Consider the following 7,699-nt stretch of genomic DNA (forward strand, 5'->3'; position numbering starts at 1 on the left):
CTCACTATACATACATACACGCGCACGCACGCACGGACACAAACTAACACCTACATGCATGCTCGCTGGGCCATCAGCCAGAGGCTGTGGTGAGTTGTGTGTGAGCAGGGCATGCTCTGAACGTCAGTGTTGTAGGGGTACTCAAGTACGTTTTGATTTTTTTAAAAACAGTAACCAAAAAATAAAACACACTCGCTAAAAGACATCAGTAGATCAATAAAGCAGAGGAGGGCATACATAGACCAAACAACAAATAGGCAATCACTTGGATAAACATACATACAGCCCATTAGATAGATAGATAGATAGATAGATAGATAGATAGATAGATAGATAGATAGATAGATAGATAGATATGATCAATCGATGTAAAACTAAAGATTTGCAGCGAACCAGCACAAAATTAGCTAGATCTAGATCTAGATCTATTTTTTTCCACGAGACAACAAGATAGCAAGATCGACGGCTGTATAGACAGATCACACACAAAAAGACAGAGAGATACATGCATACATACATACATACATACATACATACATACATACATACATACATATATATACATAGACGAATAGTGAGATAGACGGATAGACAGATAGATGAATAAATAGATATATAGGTCGATAAATATATGGATTGAGAGATAGACATTTGCAGCGTTCCAGCACATACGTAGCTAGATCTAGATCTATATATTATTCTCTTCTCGAGACAAGACAGCAAGATAGCCGTCTGGATGGGCAGATCACACACACACAAAAGCTAAACCAAACAACGAAACGAGTTCCAACTTACCTTATAAGGCCACTTTCATTCTCCGATCCAGGAATCTAATGGAAATACAAACAAACAAGCACTGGGTAAGCATCCAATGAGAAGCCGAGAAACATTTCACAACTCCTGGAAGTTACAACTTCGCGTCACAACATAATATAGACTGCTGAGTTGAAACACAACTGACTACTACCCCTCTACCCAAAATTCCGGTACCAGGCCTACTACAACTTGAGGGAACTGTAGCAGCACTGCATTAATTTGTGTATCACGATCGCTGTCTTCCATTCCTTCGCTAGTGAGTGAGCCCTTAGCTAGCGGTATTGGGAGGTCGGAGCGAGGACGTAGGTATTGGAAGCAGGACAGCAGCCAGCGACAAGCGGCCGTGCACTCAGCACTCACTCACTCTCTCCCCCACACATACGCACGCACACGCGCACACAGACGCGCGCGCACAAGTTTGTAGTGACTGCGATGCGACTGACACCCATTCTACCCCATCTCCCGAAAGTGAGGAGGGTGAGAATGAGAGAGAACATTGCACAAGGGCCCGTTTTCTTGTCACAGAGATGTAAAGATCGGTGCTCACACACACATAATATAAACCCACATTCAGATACATAGATAAAAATACAAAGATACACATACACATACATGAACAATGGCACATACGTATATACGTACAAACAAAACCACACATACATACATACACACTCATACACGTACACACGAAATATACAAGAACACGCACATCGTTGGGGAATGAAAAGGGTGGTCAGGGGATTTTGGGCATCATCGCTTCGTCTGTCTGCATTTGTGTCTGTCTGTCTCTGCGTGTGTCTGTCAGTCTCAGCGTGTGTCTGTCTGTCTCAGCGTGTGTCTGTCTGTCTCAGCGTGTGTCTGTCTGTCTCAGTGTGGGTCTGTCAGTTTCTATGTATGTCTGTTTATCTCTGCGTGTGTCTGTCTGTCTGTGCGTGTGTCTGTCAGTTTGTATTTGTCTGTCAGTCTCTATGTATGTCTGTCTGTCTCTGCATGTGTCTGCGGGTGTCTGTCGCTGAGACAAGATGCAGATCTAAACGGGCGTATGTATGTGGTGTGATAAGGAAGCTGTATAACCCTGTAAAAGGCTATCCCCCCCTCCCAGAATTTGACTTTTTATTACATTTCTTTTTCAATTGAGTATCTCCGGCTTTTGTTGGGATACAGTATCCCAGGAACACATGTGAAGCGAAGAAAACTGAATTGGTATGGTCATGTAACAAGATCGTGTGGCTTATCCGAGATCATTCTTAAGAGAACTGTACAGGGCAGGAGAAAGAGAGGAGGGCAAAGGAAGAGGTGGACCGACAATATTGCGGAGTGGACAGGGAAATCCTTCGCCCAAACTCAGGCGCTCGCAAAAAAAAAAAAACTCTTAAAAAGTGGAGGTACATGACGAGACTCTCTATCACACAACACCCCTACGATCCCCGTGGATTATGGGAGTAGTAAACTATAGATATCCCACTTAAACCTGGTTGGCCCTGACAGACACGTTTGAAGCAGTCCACGTAAGCTATTGCTTGACTTCAAATATGTCGACTGAGGTATAAAAAATAACATTTATAATCATCTTTTTACAAATTCTAGCGGAGGTATAGTATTTACTACCACATAAGAGCACTAAGTTGAAATGAATAATAATCCACGAACAAGAAAGGTATCACTCTTTGCTCAATTTTGGAGTCTAACATAGAACGCTCTGGGTGGCAGATCAAGCTCATTTTAATTTAGTTTTATTAAGAGTTTTACGGCATTTAAAACACAATAAGGTATTATAGGTGATGCAGATTGGAAGTGTAAAAACAGAGTAACAAACACAAGAAAGAAGGAGGGGAGATAAATACGATACGCGTTTGATAAGAAAGAAGAAACAAATCACATCAGAGCACCCGCCAACAGGCCATATCAAGGTCATGACCCAGATAACCAAGCTAAGAGGCTGAGTGGCATTCAAGATTTGGATTAATCGATCTGATATGATACCGAACTGACCCTTAGTAGATCAATCACGTATGTGGCGGGGTTCTGGGGAGAGATTAGCAGCTTGTCGATACAGCTTCCAACCCTGATCACTAAAGTACCACCGTTTTTGCTGACCATTTCTTAGTAAGGTAATGTAGGAAAGTAGTAAGTGAAAAGGTAACTTATAAAATCATGACGTAGAATGTTGTTACATTTTTTCTCGTCTATCTATCTATCTATCTATCTATCTATCTATCTATCTATCTATCTATCTATATATCTATCTATCGATCAATCTATTTATCTATCTAACTATCTATCTATCTATCTATCTATCTATCTATCTATCTATCTATCTATCTATCTATCTATCTATCTATCTATCTATCTGTGAGTCTATTAACAATCAGCCGTCCACCTCTGTCTGTCCTCTTTTTGTTTGTACGTGTCTGATTGTGGATACCTTTGAGTGTGTCGAATTATATCACAAACATCAACAACCTAAAACACACACACAAACGCATACACACACACACACACACACACACACACACACACACACACACACACACACACACACACACAAATACACGAACACACAGACAAACACACTCACACATTCTCTCTTTCTATTTCGCTGCGATCTCTCACTCTTTTTCTTTTTCTCTCATTTTCTCGTTCTCTCCTCCCCCTTCCCCCCTCCCTTTGCCCACCACACACTCTCATTCTGTTCTACCTCCTCCTCCTCCTCCTCTTTCTCCTCTTCCTCCTCCTCTTCCTCCTCCTCCTCCTCCTCCTCTTCCTCTTCCTTCTCCCGGACATCACAGCTATCACTCAACTCTTTCAGTCCTCCATCCCCCCACAAGGATAATCCGCTCACTCACAATGACGCACAAGCCGCGCGTGAACCCGCAGCGCCAATCTTCGTACGTGCCTGGAGTGTCCTCCAAAAGCGCGGGAAAATACTCCAGCCTCTCCGCCAGGCCTGTATTGCCGGAAACTGGGGAGCCAAACACTCTACCAGACGCACAGAACTTCCCGCCAAAATAATATTCCTCGCCAAAAGCTGTCTTGATGGCTAGCTGGCTGTCCACTTCCTTTTGTGCCTAAGTGGTATCGTTCTTGATCGCAAAGGGGATTTCGGAATTAATCCACGTATATTGTTTTAGGTATGGGTATGCATTATGGCAAAAGTTCAATGCCCCTTTAGACTGTTTAAGAGTTATAGCTCTATGTTTGAAAGTACATGTATGTATACCGGGAACGACTTCTTCGATGATACCAACAAGCTACAAGTGTGATTAAGGTACTCGTATGTCGTGTTTCAGACACTTTCCGCACTGAAAGGTCATTCAAGAAACGGTGTACAGGGGGGGGGGATGGGAGGGGCATTTGAAAGGGAGATGACATGACTGAAGTGGTTACAGAAATTGACGGAAGGTTGAACGATACTATTGACTATGTAGTCGAGTAAATTAAACATTGTGGTTGTAGAGCCTTGATACCCCCAGCCCACTTCACAGAAAATATGAATTTATTGAATCAATCCATAAATAAATCAAAGGAAACAGAAAACGAAAAAAACAAAACAAACACAAACAAAAACGGAAAAAAGAATAAATGAATACAAACGGAGAAACAGAGAGACAGAGGGAGGGAGAAAAACAGAGAGAATAGAGAGAGAGAGAGGGGGGAGGGAGAGATAGAGAGAGGGAGAGAGACAGAGAGAAAGAGAGAGAGAGAGAGAGAGAGAAGAGAGAGAGAGAGGGAGAGAGAGAGAGAGACAGAGAACAGAGAGGGATGATGGGAACTCGCCATCAATGGTGTGCCGCTGGTAGAAGAACTCGTGATGATATCGGTGTATGGCGTCTCTACGCCACCAGGTATCTATTATTAGCAACCGCTGACACTGCGCAGTGTCATCATTATTGTCAGAGCCGTAACTTTTGATGATGTACATACGACATGTATGTTATTGTTAGCCGATCAACTGACTTTTTAAAACGCACAAAAGGTTTCGATTGTATGCGCTAGTATAATTGTAATTGCATGTATTACAACTTTACCTTACGAGAAGACTACGGAAAATGTACATGAATCTAACAACAGAGTAGATCTATTATCGGAATGCTAGTTAAAGAAAAATGTAAAAAAAAAAATAGAACGATGATTATGATGGTGTGGTGTCACTTTTTGAAGACTCTCTGTTTATCTCGCTAGGAGTCGATTTTTTTTCGAGGACACAGCAGAGGTGTAGCGAGATCGTGAGGTTATTGCTCTGTGTTTATAACGCCAAATGATAGACCTGTAGTCTCGAGATTAAGGTGAGGTGACACATGTCAGGGCTGTGAGTGGTTGAAGGAAGAGGGGAAGAGCGGGGCGCACACTATTGGCACCCGCCTGAGATCTTTGAGTTGGTATACACCCGCTATATTTGCTTTTCTTTAAAAAAAATTGCGCTTTGCTTTTATGTAATTATATACACCCACTATCATTTCTTCTTTTTTTATCGTGTGTTGCTTTGTTTTGTTATGTTTTTGCTTTAGTTTGGTTTATTTTGTTAAGTTTTACTCTAATTTTCTAAGCCTTATTTCCTGTGCATGCTGCGTTGTTAATAACATAAACGGCAGTTATTGCAACAGACTAACAAGCAAGGACACGCCCGTCCCTTTGTTTCGATTTCTGTTTGTTTTGTTGGGATTTTTCTTTCGTATGGATGATTTTTGCTTTTTGGAGATCGATTATATGAAGCTCACCCTGCAACTTTTCCCCTCATGTTCATGTCGGTCGTTACAAGCAAAACCGTCCCACAACTGTCAACCTTTTTTTTAAGGTGGGTGTTTCAACTGAACTGATCTCTTGTCCCAGTGTAAAGCAACTTAAATATACTAAAGACACTTAAAGTAGAAAAAAAAATCATTAATATAGAATTTACAAACACAAAGGAGCAAAATGAATTTGATTGTTTGTCTGTCTGATTGAGTAAAAAGAAGCACATCGACTCGGTTAGAGTCATTGAGCGCAGGGAACATGCTGGGCGAACTAACATAAACAACAGAGGGCGAGATAAGCAATTATAGGATCTTTTTAGTACAGGTTTTACGGCGCTCGCAACACAATAAGGTCATATGAGCGCCAGAAGATTAGAGGCGTTACAAGAGAGTAACAAATATAAAAGAGAAGAAGGGGAGATAAGGACGATAGATGTTTGATAGGAAAGAAGAAGCAAACCACACCAGAGCACCCGCCAACCACCCACTTATAGGATCTACCAGCGGTGCCCTTCAGCCATCTGCAAAAAAGGCCACTAGCAACAGATTTACAGATGGATAAGAACACAAAAGTGCTGGCACTGAAAAGTTCAAGAATTTTTTCAATCAATGTAAAGCCAATATAGACTCAAGGTCTGCGCTTTCTTGTACATCTCCGCCAGCGCGGAGCAAGGATGGTGGAGAGTCATGTAAACGTACGAGTTCTGACAGATATGTTCTATCATCAGCAAACTAAAGGCAATCATTAGACACACTTCAAAGCATTGTACATAAATCAGAAACATGAATTTATAGTTTAAGGTCAAAGTAATAGAATTGAATCGAAATATCTTCATCAAGAAAGACATTATGTTTCAAAACTGTGCGTCTTGAAACATTGTCGAATGATCGGAGTGTTCCTTCTTAAAGAGTTAAGCTGACCTTGACCTCGTTTTGTCGAGTAAGTACAATTATGCTGTTTATATGATAATTTAAATAATAATTGTCTGAGCCACACCACTCCTACGACCTATAAAATGACATAAAGAACAATATTATTGTCGCTCGATACATAACCTTCCCTTTGGGAACAAAATCAACTAAAAACACAACAAAAAAACAAAAAATGTTCACAAATTAAAACATAAAACGACACATTGTATCCAGTAAAACATTCTTCAGCTGTAACTGCATAAACATACTATCGCCGCCAAACATGACTTACGCCTGTATGCAATTATACTGTCCTCGTAGAGCAGTTGACACTGTATGGTACTAAAAGAAAACCACGCCCAAAATCACCGAGTAAATAAAACCTTCCTCGTGAGCGAAGTCAAAACTTAAACGTGCAAACATTTATTGTAAGCACTATGATTACACAGTAGACGATAGATAGAGTCATTGTCTCCCGCCCTTTCTGTTCAATTCTGGAACGAGAGATAATCTCTGCCTGTAGCAGCTACGAGGTCGATACAAACTGTGTTGGGATGATATCAGATTTAAAAAATTGCCAATTTTTGACTAGTCGATTCAAAATGTAAATCGATATTAAGCGAATGCCAGTTAATAACAAATCCAGCAAAAAGTCAAAATTCGCCTTATTGATTTAAAAATATCTCCTCTATATTAACCTCTTAACTGCTGTGTAGACGTATGCATATTCTTATGTTCTCCGAAATAGTTCACTACTATTATTTTTCAACTACTGGCCAAAAGAAGAACGTTTTGGAGACGTCACTAGCACTTCTGCAGTCGCTTTTTCTTATAATAAGGGGAAATGTCTTACTTTGGCTTTGTATAGATCTCTCTTGAATAATCATTATTTATTCATCTTGTATGTATACGCACAGATAGACGTCGCAGCAGTGTAGGGGTTAAGTGAATGTGAGAATAACATAGATCTGGCTAAACGTCAGTGTTCAGGTAAAGCTGGGGGAAAAAAATGTAATAATCATAATATAACAAACGTAGCAATTATAATAATATGACACGTAGCAGAGGCACATTGTGACCGCACGCGTAAGTAACGTATGTGTGTGTGTTTGTGTGTGTGTGTGTGTGTGTGTGTGTGTGTGTGTGTTTGTGAGTGTGTGTTTGAGTGTTTGTGTGTGTGTGTGCAAGTATATGTGTGTATGTATGTGTGTGTGTGTGTGTGTGTGTGTGTGTGTATA

The 7,699-nt window shown here is 40.8% G+C and overlaps 1 long non-coding RNA gene across 1 annotated transcript in view; it reads right to left on the bottom strand.

Annotated features, from left to right (window-relative positions):
- Positions 1-583: 583 nt before the first annotated feature.
- The window catches only part of LOC101854911, a 43,771-nt gene continuing 36,655 nt past the window's right edge, over positions 584-7,699 (bottom strand). Inside the window, exon 3 of the long non-coding RNA XR_221133.3 lies at positions 584-830. This is a non-coding gene — a long non-coding RNA (uncharacterized LOC101854911). The remainder of the gene's footprint in view (positions 831-7,699) is intronic.

The sequence above is a fragment of the Aplysia californica genome, unplaced genomic scaffold, assembly GCF_000002075.1.
Source record: "Aplysia californica isolate F4 #8 unplaced genomic scaffold, AplCal3.0 scaffold01043, whole genome shotgun sequence".
Lineage (NCBI taxonomy): Eukaryota > Metazoa > Mollusca > Gastropoda > Aplysiida > Aplysiidae > Aplysia > Aplysia californica.